A 16618-nucleotide genomic window follows, 5' to 3' on the forward strand; every position below is an offset into this window, starting at 1 on the left:
TTTTCAATCTTTTAACTGTATATAGCTTCAGTGGAAACCACGTAGAAAAAATTAATCCCTCTATTATGAAGTCAAATGAATTAACGCCCTTTGCCTTTATCATGTCATAGAAGGTTTTGCTGTGACATGGCATCCACGTTGGCATGTCATGAGTCATGACTCAGCAAGAGTCACATAGCAAAAATAAAATATATAATCCCCATTACCCACATGTCAGATTCAAACCCATTTTCTTCCCTCTGCACGTGGCCAAGCTGGACTGGACTAATCATCATCATAAACTCAAAAAAACATGATTATGCAAATGGATCATAATGTGGCGCTTGTACTGAGTGCTTGCATATGAAGAAATGGCACATGTACTGAGTATCTGCATATGAAGAAGCTGTGACCGGTGCATGATCTCGCGTCATGATAAAGCGGTAAAGATCTAACCTGAATAGCTTTTCGTATTGCAGACTTGTAGGGTAAGAACAAAAAAAATATATCCATATTGCAGATTTGTGGGCTAAGAACCAAAAACTAAAAATGCAAAAGAAAATCGCCCACATATACTTCTACGTTTTTACCAGTGAATCTTGTAACCAGTTCTGTATATGTTGATTAATTCTGTATCCAGTCTTAGTAGACTTCTGGTCTTTGTTCCTTTGGTAGTCCAAACATCGGAAACTTCAGCTTAGTTGCAGCAAGATATATGCAAGTCAAGTCCAAAGTAACTGGTTAGTGATGGAATTTATTCTCAGGAAGAAAAGGGTGTGTTGCAAACTGCGACTTGCGAGGCAGTTCAGAGTAAGTTTCTGTCATCTAATATCTCACGCTACTTAGTGGGGAGGCGTAGACATAGCACCATATGGCACATATGCCATCGGCGTATAATCTTATCAGGGTATGTCGGCTCATTTTCCTTTTATTCCCGGAAGCTAAGGCGGTGTGTGAATGTACTTGCACCGCACATAATCAAGAATCTTGGTTCAAAAGATAAGAAATTAGGAACCGAAGAATATGTGAAAACGTCAGCACCATTTAGCTGACATGCATGAATAAGATCTCCCTCTCTTTCGTAAAAAGACAAATCAGGGTCTCTTATCAGAAACTTCGTCGGAAGGATGCAATGAATCCGATGCCATCAACTCTAACTGAATGAACTAGTAAACAGCGGACCCGACTCGGTGGTCTCCTAATTTTCCAGCCAAGCGAACAACAGGGAGCAGTGCGCGAATTGATTCTAGTAACTCGCCGTGGGCGTCGATTTGGACGAAGGAAGTAAGTGGGACTACTACTCCCTCCGTTTCAAATTGTAGGTCATTTTAGCCAGTCTAGATGCATAATTTTTATCATGCATCTAGATATAGTGTTTATTTAGGTGCATAATAAAATCTATGTATCTAGATTTCCGAAAACGATCTACAATTTGGAATTGAGGAAGTAGTTGTCATTTGACCTAACGATTTCTGGTCATCAACGTCTGTAGGACCCTTTGGATGCCCAAAACTTTTCCATTGAGTTTTGCAAATTATTTGACAGCGAGATTCAAGAGGACGCGCTTTGCGACGACATCCTCTTCCAAGTCAAATTAGAGGGAAGGATGATGGGCCGTATCTTAAACTGGTTGGGTGGGAGGGAGGAAATTTGTTGGGCTCGGCCCAGTCTAGTATTTATTAGAACTGCAGTACCCCTGGGCAATGGAACCATTACAGCGCTTATTTGATATTGCAGCTGCTGAGGGATACCTCTCACCATTGGGAGGCCGGGTTACAAAACTGAGGGCAAGTCTGTATGCGGATGATGCGGCAGTGTTTCTAAATCCGGTCAAAGAAGAAGTGCAAGTGGTGGCTGATATTTTGCAAATGTTTGGAGAGGCGTCTGGTCTCCTTTTTTTTTTTTTGAAAAGGGAAATTTTATTGATTTCAAGCACAATACATCAAGGTGATACATCGTCTTGAAATTTTCCCGACCTCTGCCTAAACGACACACAGCCTAAAAAGAGTTTGATAAAGATTCTTCCACACTAATGACTGTCAATCCGAAGACTAGACCGCCACCCATGTGCCCGGGCAAAAAAATCCTTGGCCACCTGTGCCAAGAAATGAGAGGCCGCTACAAGCTTGTCCTGCAAAGTATACTTCTGAAGGATAGCCCATGTACGGAGCCAGTGCGTAGTTGAGTAGATAACCTGCAAAAAAGAAGATTTTTTGTTATCGAACACCACCGCATTTCTGCATAGCCAAACAGACCAACACAAGGCTGTCGCGCCCAGAAGTACTAGTGGCTTATATTCTTTAGAAATTCCATTGAGCCAACTCCCACACATACTAGGCATATTATGAGGTTTTGGTATGCCCCAGGCCGCATAGACCGAAGCCCATACCATTCTCGCGAATCGGCAGTCAAAAAACAGATGTTGTATCGTTTCATTCTCATGACAGAAACAGCACTGTTGGTTCCCCTGCCAATTCCGTTTTGCTAGATTATCCTTTGTAAGAATGACGCCTCGTCTAAGATACCAGAGGAATATCTTTATCTTGAGTGGGGCTTTTAATTTCCATATTCTCTTATTTAGATTAGGAGTGTTCTGATTGATTAAACCCAAATAATGTGACTTTACCGAAAAAACACCTGTCTGGTCTAGGTTCCATTTAAATTCATCCCTTTCTTGGCTGAGAACTATAGTTGATAGACGTGAGACAAGATTATTCCACATCACCAACTTATTGCCAATTAGATCTCTACGCCAGGAGAGGTTCGGGATCTGTGTACTTAGTACATCAGCCACCGTATCATGTTTCTTCCTGACTATATTATAAAGTTGTGGGTATTGATCGCGTAAAGGACTATTTTCTAACCAAGTGTCTTCCCAGAATCTTACTTGAGACCCATCCTTTATCACGAATGTTCCGAATCTTAAAAAATCTCGTGTTACCTTCATCAGGCTTGCCCAAAAATGTGAATCTCCGCTCTTCCATTGGGCATGTACCAACGGTTTAGACCCTAGGTATTTATTGCGTAAGATCTGCTGCCATGTACCATCTGTTGTTAACAGGCGGTACAACCACTTACTGAGCAAAGCTATATTTTTTAATTCCAAATTATGAATCCCTAGTCCCCCTTGATCCTTGGGTTGACACAAGATGTCCCACTTTGCTAGCCGATACTTTTTTTTATGCTCGTCACTTTGCCAAAAAAATCTAGATCGAAAATAGTCCAACTTCTTACGAACCCCTTTTGGGATTTCAAAGAAGGACATCATGTACATAGGCAAGCTGCTAAGAATAGAATTAATGAGTGTTAAACGACCTCCAGCTGAAAGGTGTTTACCTTTCCAACTACTGAGACGTTTTTCAAACCGTTCTTGGATCTTCAGCCAATCGCTATTAGACAATTTTCTATAATGAATCGGAATGCCTAAGTATCGGATTGGGAAAGATCCTGGATTGCAACCAAACAGCTCCATGTACTGACTTTCGCAATTCTTCGCTTCTCCAAAGCAGAAGATTTCACTCTTATGGAAATTAATTTTGAGGCCCGATAGCTGCTCAAAAGCACAAAGAATAGTCCTCATGTTATGAGCCTGCTCCAGGTTATGGTCCATAAAGAGAATTGTATCATCAGCATATTGTAGTATTGATAGCCCGTCATCTACCAAATGGGGAACCACACCACTCAGCAAACCCTCTGCTTTTGCTCTCTTAATGAAAAGTGTGAGCATGTCGGCTACTAAATTAAAAAGGATGGGTGAGAGTGGGTCTCCTTGCCTAAGTCCTTTCTTTGTTTGAAAATATGGACCCACCTCATCGTTGACATTTATTGCAACACTTCCACCTGAGATGAAAGACTTAATCCAATCAATCCACTTGTTTGAAAAGCCTTTCAGCCGAAGCGTCTGAATCAGGAAGTTCCACCTCACTTTATCATAGGCTTTTTCAAAATCTATTTTGAAAATTACCCCACTCTGGTTCTTGCGATGTAATTCGTGAACCGTTTCATGCAAGATCACAACACCTTCTAAAATATTTCGGCCACGCATAAATGCCGTCTGTGAAGGGCTAACTATGTTATCTGCAACCGAATTGACACGGATTGTCGCCACTTTCGTGAAGATTTTAAAACTCACATTCAGGAGGCATATCGGCCTGTATTGCTGGATTTTACTGGCTTCTTGTGTTTTTGGCAATAACGTTATGACACCAAAATTTAGACTGAAAAGGGGAAGATCACCATTATGCAGGTCATGAAACATTTGCATGAGGTCCCCTTTGATGACATCCCAAAACTGCTGATAGAATTCAGCTGGGAAACCGTCTGGTCCTGGCGCTTTGTTATGATCCATATCAAAGATTGCATCCCGAATCTCCTTTTCAGTGAAAGGAGCTACGAGGAATGCATTTTCTAGTGAGGCGTCTGGTCTCCTGGTTAATCTTAGTAAATGCGCAGCCTTTCCTATCAGATGCCAGGACATCAACATGACAGAAGTTTTGGAAAGTTTTCCGTGTCCGGTCAGTGAGTTTCCATGCTCCTACTTGGGATTGCCGCTGCACATACGTTCTCTAAGGCGTGTGGACTTTCAGCCGATAATAGACAAGATTGCAAATCGCTTACCGTCATGGAAAGCAAAATTCATCAACAAAGCAGGCCGCCTGAAACTAGTAAACACGGTGCTGTCCTTGATACCGGTATACTTCCTAACTGCTTTTGAGCCGAAGAAGTGGGTGGTCAAGAAAATCGATAAACTCAGATGAGGGTTTCTGTGGAATGGCACAGCGGAAGCAAAAGGAATTCAATGTCAGGTAGCCTGGGGAAAAGTTAAATGCCCAAAGGTTCTGGGAGGTCTAGGGGTGCTTCATCTGGAACGGTTCAGTAGGGCTCTGCGGCTAAGATGGCTGTGGTTTTCGTGGACTGATCCTGACAGACCATGGGTTGGCGCGGATGTTCCCTGTTCTGCTCTTGATCGCCAGCTTTTTAGATGCAGCACTATTGTCACAATTATCACAATTGGAGATGGGAGGAAAACGCTGTTTTGGGATTCACCATGGTTTCATGGTCATGCCCCGCGAGACATGGCACCAAACCTGTATAAGCTTGCCTAGAGGAAAGGTCTGACAGTCCGGGAAGAAATTGAAAATCAAACATAGACGCGCGGCCTATGGCGGATGTCAAATGCAACTGACATGGCTGAATTTGTGCTAGTTTGGGAGGCGGTTCAAGAGGTCCACTTTTCGGATTTGCCTGACGAAATAGCTTGGAAATGGACGGCTAATGGGGTGTACTCGTCACAGTCGGCATATAGCATCCAGTTTGCAGGGAGATTTTGCACGTCCAACAGTCGTGCGATCTGGAAGGCAAAAGCTGAAGGCAAACATCGTTTCTTTGCATGGCTTCTCGTTCAGGAAAAGATTCATACGGTGGATGTCTTGCTCATCAAGGGGATACAGTGCAACCCGGTTTGTTCCTTGTGTGACCAGGAGCGTGAAACTGCGGCTCACCTTAGTCTGCATTGCTGCTTCGCTCAGGAAGTTTGGTGGCTTGTGCATATTTGGACGGGGGGCCTCATAAGTATTCCGGAGCCTGGGATTACGGTGCAGGATTGGTGGAACTCGTCGATTCAAGCAGCGGGAGCCCAAGACAGGAGTAGAGTGGCGGCCATCCTCATCTACACGGCTTGGAATGTTTGGAATGAAAGAAATCGCCGCATCTTCAACGGGACCTCGCTTTCGCCAATGAGGTTGCTGGACATGATTCAATCAGAGATGGAAGTTAGGAGGCGGGCATGTGAGGCAGCGACTTCAGTGCAAGCGGTGGTTGCGTGCAATCGTGCAAGTACCGCGTCTGGGCCTTCGGTTCCTCATCCGACCACGCTGTGTCAATTTGCAAAATAAACCCCGCACCAGCTGCTGCGTTTTTTCACAAAACACCCCTGCGGCCAATTGACCTACATGCAAGACGTTTGGTTTCTTCTTGCCCACGATCGTTCCAGCCGCCGCCGCCTTGTCTTGCTGCAATTCCGCCTAGATCGATCGGATCCTTTGTGTGTTCCTGCGGTGTTCTGGTCCCATGCAGGACGCCGGCCAGACCTCATGCGATGAGGTCCTGCCCGACGCCGTCCAAGTGCCGCAGCCTCCCGACGTCGTCCAAGTGCCCGACGTGGAGGAGCCAGATGTCCAGGAGCTGGACCACGATGATGACTTGTCTTTCATGGCAAACGACATTCAACCAATGTACGATGACAACAGCCCACTACCTATCCTGCACCATGACATCATCTCAATAGAGCAAGTAGACGACATGGGGCTCCTTAATGCCGGTTTCGATATTGGTTCTTCACCTGTTCGTCAGGAAGTTGTCGTGGAGCAAGGTAACTTGCCATCTCTTTACGTATCCTCTAGTTCAAGTGCAAGTATTCATATATGATATGATTTGGTGTGTATTCATCTGATAGGTAATGATGTAGCCATTGATATGAATGATCCAGTGATCACGACACCAACAAAGAAAAAAAATTGTTCTTAAGGTAACATATTTTTGTATTCATATTTTGTACAGTGAAATTTGTTCACGTGATAGACTACTAATTTTAAGCAAATTTTCAGAAAGGGATGTTATTTGACATTAGACTACTAATTTTAAGCAAATTTTCAGAAAGGGGTGTTATTTGACAATGTCGAATCTGCTAAGAAATTTTACAAGGATTATGCACATGATTTAGGATTTTCTATTCGTACCGGGCAGCAAAGATTAGATGGCAATGGAGTCGTTGAGTGGAAGCGGTTTTCACACATGAGGTTTTTAGAAAATTTCAAGAGGAAGTGTTAGCAGCAAGGGAGCACTGTGATGTGCAAACAACAACTGAATTGGAGGATAGAAGAATTGTCTATGTGGCTGGCAACTCCAACAAAGTTAGAGAGGTGATTTGGAAATATAATGAGCAGGTATTTAATTGCTCATGCATGCTATTTGAGTCTGTTGGAATATTATGTCGCCATATTATACGTATGTTACGAGGTGCAAGGATATCTGAACTGACCATGCAATTCATCACAAAAAGATGGACAAAAAATTGTAAAAGGTAACTTCTATTAATAAATAGCATATGTTCCGATATTGAGTAGTATTTGTATAACACTCAGTTTTTCTTTCTTTAGAGAGGCAGCATATGATAGTCTCGGGAATTTACTACTAGATAACTCAGTTGTGCCCATTGATGATGTTAAAAGAAGGAAGATGTCAATTGCCCAAAATAAATTTGAAGATATTTTTCAAACAGCGAAGACTTCAGAAGACGCCATGGACATTTTGATACAAAACTTGGAGTCTCTCATTGTTGTTTCAGCCACCAACTCGCACTAGACAAGAGGAACAAGAAAGTTTTATTGGGATGTCCATTCCAGAAAATGTAGAAGTCCATCCTCCTAGTGAGATTCGTTCAAAGGGGAAGTGCAAGAGGATACAAGGCCATGCCGACAAGAAAAAGAAACAAGGTGCAGGTCCACGCAAATGCACGACATGCAAAGATGTTGGACATGATAGGCGTAATTGTCCAAAGAAAGATGCAGCCGCACCTTAAGTTCTGAAATTTATGTATTCTTTTTTTTAAGTCATGTTATAATTGTGCAAACTGGTTCTGGACACATATGTTTTTTGGTTTTTATAAACCTGCAAATGATCAGGTTTCATGCAACCAGATTCTTGATATATGTTGTTTAATTCAGTTAAAGTAATAAGATTGTGTACAATCAAATGTCAGAACAGCTGTGTGAGTTTCATAGTTAACTCTCAAATCTATAATGCTTATGGTTGAACCAAGCTGAACAAAAGCGAACCAAGTTAAGCAAAGCTGTAGAAGAACCTTCGGCATAACTGAACCAAGCTGAACCTTTGACATAACTGAACCCTTCGGCATAATTGAACCAAGCTGAAAAAAATCCAAGCAAGCAGCTAGCTGCCGCAGGCCTTCGCTGACGCTTCTGCTAGCACAACTAAACCAAACTTCGCTGAACTGATTAACGGCAGCGGCATGTGCTGACCACTTCGCCGGCGACGGTAGCGTATTCATCGAGTAGACACCCCACGCCAACGCCGGCACAGCAGGGGCGGCGCGGCACGGGCAGATGCGCGCACCCCACATCAACGGCGGCAGGGGCGCATGAACGCATTCAGTTGGTTGACGACCGGGTCAACTCGTCGATTGGTTGGCCGACGGGCGGCGGCGCGAAATTCACCGACGAGAGCATCACGGAGATGGGGATCCTCAGACCGTTTCCATTGTATATTGTAGTGTGGGGTGTTTTGTGAAAAAACGCAGCAGCTGGTGCGGGGTTTATTTTGCAAATTGACACGGCGTCATCGGATGAGGAACCGAAGGCCCAGACGCGGTGCTTGCACGATTGCACGCAAGCACCGCTTGCACTGAAGTCGCTGCCGGCATGTGAGTTCCTTTAGTTTTCATCATGTATCTTAAGCTTAAGAGTGCGAGTTTTTTAGTTTTTTTATGTAATCACAACTCTGTAAGAACCCGCATTCCTCGTCTTCTTATATGATTCGACGGTGCTGCTGTCTTTAAGTTCAAAAAAAAATACCCCTGGCCCGGGCCCGTTTCCCGCGTCAAGCCTGGCCCACAGCAACGCGGAGAATGGGCGAATGGCGCAGCCGACCGCGGCGGCGGCCTCCGCCACGAAGCAGCCGAGCAGGGGGTGGCGAGTGGCGACGAGCGGCGCGGCCTTGGATGCCAGCCGGTGGAGGACCGGAGGGCGGTCTCGGAAGCAGGCAACCGAGGGCACACAGCCTCGCCATCGCTGGGGCTACCCTCCCGCGGGAGGCGATGGGGGCTCCTCATGCTCGTCGGCGCCCATGATGAGATCAGATGTCAGGTGGGCGCAAGGGGAATCTGTCAGTTTCTTTTTTGGTTGTTTTATGAGATTTTACTGCGCGTGCCGTCGTCCATTGGTGAACCCATACACATGCCAGATTGTTCGTATGCTTGTTTTTCTGTTGGTATTATGGAAGTGAGGAATAAGCATAAAAGAATTAACCATCGGACAAGTTTATTCGTTCTGGCAATTCCTTGGATCACAGGAATGGTATGGCTGGTTGATGTACAATTGATGCCTGATGACTAGACTACATATGGAATTAGCTTACTGTTTGGTTCCTGGTTTTGACTTGAGATGCAGTGATTCATCAGTTTACATATGCGAGTAACTTGCTGTTGGGTTGCTGGTCAGCTGGTGTGATGACTAAAGTCCAGGATTGCACATATCAGCATGCATATACTTGTCACGGGCAAATTCTGGAGAATGAGGCATGGAAATCTAGATTAGGCTGACTTGTCATTGTACGACAAACTGTTGTCTGGTGTCACGCGAGATGCAAATATAGGACTTGGTTGGACCTCTGAACCAGGGCTTGCGAATTCTATGGATATTTCTATCTCTTGTTGGCATGTACCATCTTCCGGATCGTTTGGCACTATCACCTGCATGCTCTGGGCCTGGTCGTAGTCTAGTTCCCTTTCTTCATTGTGTTTGTTTGCATGCTCTGGCCCATATCCTCCCTGAGTCTGAACTCGACTTATACTGTTTCTTATCTTGTGCTTATTCTTGTAGAGTAACATCACCAGGGCTATTAAAAGAGCAGAAGTTGAAGCAACTCCTGTGACCAGAAAGAGTCCTGAAAAACTTTTGAAGTTTAGACTGCTTGAACTGGCAATGGCACCATCATTTTGACAGGCATGTTGATCTCCGACCCATTTCTTTTCTATCTGAATGATAGCGTCTCCTTCTGTTATGCTGAGGATTGTCCTGGAGAAGTCATTGACCATAGGGGATCTCTTGGGGAATGCCTACTCAACAATTAAAATAAATTCATTAATATATAAATTGATTAAACAATGGATCATTTTTTTATAAAAAAAATAAATGGCTAGCATTCTAGGATTCTCCATAGAGATAAAAGAAAATAGAGTAAGATTAATGAATTGAATGGTAGTTCACAACTTTTGCAGATAAATGTTTGTGGTTAGAATGATTCTTTTATTATTTACAATTCTGGTTTCAAATCTGTGAATGGCTGTTGTTTACCTTTTTGTTTCCCCTTGTCTTTTTTTTTGCAAGGACCCCTTTCTTAATTGAATTGGGATATGATTTTTTTTTGGATTGAACAATTTTTTCACTGCATATGCTCATACTCTATTATACATATATTAGAAGTTAGAACCGTCATGCCACTATTCATTTGCAATAGCAAAAAAATGTGATATAATAGTAACTAACTGCAAGTCCTGTGTGCTTGTAACTCGCAACATTGTCTAATGGTCTCTGTTACCTTAAGCTTCCTACAATAAGAAAAGGTTTCTTACAACCATATGACTTACAGTAGTCACTTATTACTTTTTGCGATAAATGATACTGCGGAAGATCCATCCTGGCTGGCCTTGTTCAATTGATTTGTTTCTTGTTATTGTAGAATAATAGGATTGGTGTAACTGATGGATTGTATTGCATTGAGGCCTCGGCCGGTATATATAAGAATACAAGACTTGGGGTGCAAGGCAACCCCACCGGATATGTATGGCAGTCCGGATACAATATCTAAACTACCAAATATACTCTAACATCCCCCGCAGTCACAGCGGGAGCACTGTAGACGGTGAGACTGGAGGAGAAGCCGAAGGTAGGAACTACCATGTACGAAGGAGTAGAAGTGGACGGCGACGATGGCGACGAGGTGGTGCTGGACGAAGCGACGAGGTAACCCCGGACGATCTGGCGCAAGGCCTGATGATCCGGAGGACGCGGCGGCGGAGCTCGAAGAAGGCGACGAAGAACTCGAACAGCTCGGTGAAGACCATGTGCGCACAAGGCGCGCACTGACGTAGTCGTAGACGATGTCGAAGATGCGGTCGAAGTGACCGGCGTGGACGAAGTCGAGGACGTAGTCGGCGGCGGTGAAGATGCAACGACGAGGAAAACCATAGATTGTACCACTGCTGCCCGAAGAGGCGAAGCAGCGACCACCCTCCATACTCGGGGAAGAGGCGTGCAATACGATGACGAACGTCACGGGTGTAGGGTCGAGATGGCGGACTAGAGGGGGGGTGAATAGTCCTTTCTAAAACTAATTGCGCCGGCTAACCGAAACTTATGCGGAATTGAAACTATTCGCTTAGCCAAGACTACACCCCTCTAACTATAACTCTAAGGCACCTCCAAAAAGATTCTACACAAAGCAAATGGAGTGCCAAGCTAGTAAGAGCTCTCTTAATAATTCTAATGCAAAGTCACACAAGCCTAAGCACTAGTACTTCACAAACCGGGGGAGCTCCTACACAATTCTAATGAGCAAAAGCACAAAGCCAACCTAAGCTCACTAGATGCTCAAGGACAAGGATACACAATCCAAATCCAAGAGCTCAACTTGCTTAGTTACACAATCTAAGCAAGAGCAGCTAATTAAGCTACACAAGCTAACTAGATACACTAGGATCTCTACTTCTAGCTACACAAGCAAGAAGATGATTAGCAAGCTACACAAGCTAACTAATCACTAGAGAGCAACTACACAAGCACAAGATATAGAAGAATGTAAATACAATGCTTGTGATTTGGAGAATGCAAACCACCGAGAAGAGTAGACAAAGTTGACACGGTGATTTTTATCCCGAGGTTCACTTGGTTGCCACCAAGCTAATCCCCGTTGAGACAAGCTCCAAGGTTGCCGCCGATCCTCTTGCTAGTGGTGACTCTCAAGTCACACTCTCCCACGTGGAGTGCTCACACCGAGCTCTAGCACATGATCCGGCCGGACCACTTGTTGCTCTTCACGTCTCGCTCAACTAGAGTTGCTCTTCGCGGCTCCCGCGGGGTGAGCACAATACCCCTCACAATCTCTTCTCCGGAGCACCGCACAATCTTCTTGCGGGCTTCAACGGAGCCTCTTGCCACCAAGCCGTCTAGGAGGTGGCAACCTCCAAGAGTAACAAGCACACCGGCTTGCAACACGATCACCTAGTGCCACTCGATGCAAACTCTCAAAGCAATCGCACTAGAATCGCTCTCTCACTCGATCGGATGATTACTATCAAGTTAGAGTGAGTAGAGGGCTCTCAAGCACTCTCACACATGGACACCAAGTCCCCAAGGTGCTCAGCACCTCAAATGGCCGGCCACACCCTCTATTTATAGAGGGAGGCCCCAAACTAGCCGTTACACTCAAATCCCGTGAAAACTGAGTTTTCGCGGACTGTCCGCCTCACAAAAACCGGACCGTCCGCCATTTAAAACCAACGGCTAGAACTGCAATGATTATGTGTCAGAGTCGACCGTTAGAGCCCCGGGCGGACTGTCCGCGCCCCTGGGGCGGACTGTCCGTGGTTCAAAACTTCGAACCAACCGATTTGCAAACGTCTCTGACTAAATCTGGAAGTTACCGGCGGACTGTCCGCTCCCCAGGGGCGGACTGTCCGCAGTTCAAAACGTGAGCACACACAGAAACCGCAGTGTTTCTGTCCCAGAAATTTCAGTAGGAGGCGGACCGTCCGCCCCCAAGGACCGGACGGTCCGCAGGTCATTTTGGGCACCCAAGACAGAACAACCAAGTTTCTGCGCCCGTTTCAGCTTTTAAAGGCGGACCGTCCACCCCCATGGACCGGACGGTCCGCAGGTCATTTTGGACCACCCACAGAGCCAAAAACGGTTCTGTTTGAGCTCAACCGAGATAACGGCGGACCGTCCACCCCTTAAGGGCGGACCGTCCGCAGGTCTAGGGCGGACCGTCCGCAGGTCTATTTCCAGCAGAAATGTACCTCGGTAAAACGGCCATAACTCTTAGCTCCGATGTCCAAATTAGGTGATCTTGGACTCTATGGAAAGCTAATTCAGAGGGCTACACAACCCAACTGAATTCTTGATCCAAAACACAATGGATCAAAGCAGTATTCCACTCCAAGAGACAACCTAATTTCCGGAGAAAACCAAAAGACCTTTCTTGCTTCCCAAAGTTGATCAACATCAACTCCAACTCTTTCTCCTTTGCAAATGTGCCAACACCACCACGTGAACAACACCATGTGCATGTGTGTTAGCATTTCACAATCATTTTCAAAGGATTTTCACTTGATCTCACCACGCCACTCGATCCTAGCAACATCGCAATGTTAGATCGCTCAAGTGGCACTAGATGACCGATATGCAAACAAGTTTGCCCCTCTTGATAGTACGGCCATCTATCCTAAATCCGGTCATGCACTTCTCTACACAACCTTTGACCGGTGAAATGAAATGCCCTACAAGTCATACCTTTGCCTTGCGCATTCCATTTCATCTTCCCAAATGTTGATGCCACACAAGCACCAAACTCCATCAAGCCTTTTGATCATCATTATGAGTCAACACTTGGCTTGATCTTTCTTAAATGATATGATCCACTCCATATCATCACATGACCTCTTTGGTCCATCGATCTTGACCTTGCTCGCTCTTCACCGTTGCCTCGGTCCATCGGCGCCAAATCTTGCCCAAGCTTCACCGCCTCGCGGTCCCTCGCTTCAAAGCCTTGACTTGCCCTTCTCCATTGCAACCGGTCCATCAAGCCAAGCCTTGTCTTGATCTTCTCCACTTTGGTCACATAACTCCATGTCATGTTTCATATACAATGAGCTCCTCGATCACACTATATGAGCATAGCATCAACACTTAGCCATTTCTCCTCCATGGCACATGTTGCTCATACTAGTGTCTTTGTGTGGACTAATCTCCTGTGTATGTCAACATAAACACTTATTAGTCCACATAAGTTGTCACTCAATTACCAAAACCAAACAAGGGCCTTTCAATCTCCCCCTTTTTGGTAATTGATGACAACTCTACAAAGATATGGAAATTAAGGATATTCCAAGCTAGCACTTCACATACGTGTAAATAGCTAACTTGGTTTGGATTTTATGTTTCTTATCCACCATTAAGACCACTTGTAAAAGATTGGATAAGCACCATAAAAATCCAACTTGGTAGTGATAACTCCCCCTACATGTGTGCTCAAGAGATTTGGTTTTAAACTCCCACACATGCATAAATATGAAATTTGTGGAATTGTTATCACTACTAAGTGATGCTAAGGTATATAGGATAAACCTTCGAAGCGTGATACCAATTTGAGTTGCATCCTTGAAGTTCATTCCTTAGCATCAATGAGTAACTAGACATTTATCAAAAAAACTCAAGATACCTCATGAGATCAACAATATTAGCAAGGCTCTTGATTCACTTGTAAAAAAAGTCTAGCTACAATCTATGCATGCTAGTTATCAAATCATCAACCAAGTTCTATGACTAGCATACATCACACACAAGCAATGCATATATAAATTTTAAAACTTATGCAAATGCAAACAAGCACATGAATATGCACATATCAAATGCAAACAACTAAGTTCATGAGCTTGCTCCCCCTACTTGTGTGCTCCTCTTGTCCAAGAATATTGATCCTCCTCAATATTGCTCCTCTTGATCCATGTCCATGATTGCACTCTCATCTCATCTCTCCCTTTGTCATCCAAGGATAATTCATATCTTTGTTCATTTCTCTCCCCCTTTGTCATCAATGACCATAAAAAGGCCGAAACCACATGAAATTGGCCATGTGAAGATAAATGGCTACCACTTGAGGTTGTACCTCTTGTACTTATAGGGTTACCACTTGAACACCCCTTGTAGGCAATCATATGAAGCATTTGTGGTTTGATACAAAGAGTTGGACTTGGGTAGATGGTTGAGTCTTGAATCTTCATTTTTGATGGACACTTTCAATTTGATTGGAATTGACACCACTTGTAACAACAACATGTGGAAGCATGAAGATCACCTTGAAATGCCACATGTAGGATACTAGTAGGATCCTTGACCTTGATACTTTGTAGTGGGGCTCCTCCCCCTATGTCAAAGTGTTTTGTCAATCTACTTGAATCTTGAGCTCTTCTTGATGAGGATAGCTTTCTTGATTTGAATTGATCACTTAAAGTTGAGGATCACTTGTGGAACCAACATTATTGCACTAGATCTACTTGAATGAATACTACTTGTATGACCATGTATATCACTTGTAGAGATACAATGATATACCTTTTGTTGAATCTAGTATCACTTGTAAAATCATGATGGACCACTTTATTGAATTTGACATTGATAACCAATTCTTGAATTAGATTGTTTCCATGAGCTTCTTTCTCTTTGACTTGATCTAGACTACTTGCCCAAATAATTCAACTCGGTTTGAACCAATGACAAGCTTCTTCACACCTCATTCAAAGGGTTATCTTGACAATGTTGAGTTAAATACTTGAAAACTCATTTTCTAGATCAACTACTTGGGTTTACTAGCTCATGAACATGTCATATGTTACCACTAGATCATATCAACCATAGAAGCAATAGTGGCATCATAAAACATTTAAAAATATTTTATTTTTCATGAATGATCACTATATATGACTATATGCACTAATCATGTCCTTAGCATATAATGAATGCATATGTCAAGCAATTTCACCTTGCTATGTTGGAGTAGAGGATAGTCATTAGATTCCGATTTAGTTCTCCAACTAGCATCATGAAGTCCAATTATAATAGCTTGGTGAAGACAATGAATACCATCCTTCACCCATATGAAATGAATACCACTTATCATAAAATGCACTATTTTGTTGTGGTTGGCTTGCTTCATCTCTTTGATCCTTACTTTCATGAGAGAATACCATTTGAATATCACTTGAATTATCATGAATTTCTCTATATTGGGTATTGCTTACTTTTCTTGATCTTCCAATTTTAGTACCAAAAATGTGATAAGTACACTCTACAATCAAATGGCCTTGTACCTAATACTTGTCATGCTTCTTGTCATGCTTCTAGATCCTCTCAAAACCAAACCTAAGTTCCTCAACCACTTGTAACGATGATTCCAACTTGAGGACCTTTCAATTTAAGTGACTCAAGATCAATCCAACATTTGTCACTTTTCTGGCAGATTTTGTACTTCTCAAAGAATACATCAAATCTCTCAAAGTACATGTTGAATTGCCACAAAAATTTGTGGAGATGTGTGGCACTAAGTCATCTAGTAGTCATAAAAACTTGAGCTTCAATGCTTTTCTAGATTGCTACCAGATTTCACATCTTCACTCATGGGTGCATGCTGAAAACTGCTGCACATGCATTGACAAGATCCACTCCAAAACTAAAGTATTTCTCATCATATTCTCATGAAATTTGTACAGAAACTAGTACCATAAGTGTAGGGCATGCATACCAAATTTCAAGCCAATCCAAATAGATTTGATCATCCAACTATGGCTATCTTCTCAGCTTACTCAGATTTTCAATAAAGGATAGATTTTGAGCAATTGAGCTATACTTCATCAAATTGAATCAAACTTGATGTCAACTTGTTTGAATACTCTCACAAGACATATATTCAATTATATCGCATACTAAATGTCATCTCAAGATCATATCCTTTCAAATTAACTCAATTTTGAATACTAAGCATTTAATCCATTCAAACATCTTATAGCAAGCAACACGAGCATATATATCCAATTCAAACATCTCATATGCACCCAAATGAATGTGAT

The 16618-nt window shown here is 43.4% G+C and overlaps 2 long non-coding RNA genes and 1 pseudogene across 2 annotated transcripts; 2 read left to right on the forward strand and 1 right to left on the reverse strand.

Annotated features, from left to right (window-relative positions):
* The first annotated feature begins 5824 nt into the window (after positions 1-5824).
* LOC120658854 lies at positions 5825-6764 on the forward strand. The gene is made up of 3 exons (XR_005668867.1): positions 5825-6349; positions 6434-6505; positions 6634-6764. It is a non-coding gene; the product is annotated as an uncharacterized LOC120658854 (long non-coding RNA).
* Positions 6765-7724, forward strand: LOC120658855. The gene is made up of 2 exons (XR_005668868.1): positions 6765-7060; positions 7137-7724. It is a non-coding gene; the product is annotated as an uncharacterized LOC120658855 (long non-coding RNA).
* A 1583-nt stretch (positions 7725-9307) lies between these two features.
* The window catches only part of LOC120662677, a 28403-nt pseudogene continuing 21092 nt past the window's right edge, over positions 9308-16618 (reverse strand).

This window comes from Panicum virgatum, chromosome 2N, assembly GCF_016808335.1.
Source record: "Panicum virgatum strain AP13 chromosome 2N, P.virgatum_v5, whole genome shotgun sequence".
Classification (NCBI taxonomy): domain Eukaryota; kingdom Viridiplantae; phylum Streptophyta; class Magnoliopsida; order Poales; family Poaceae; genus Panicum; species Panicum virgatum.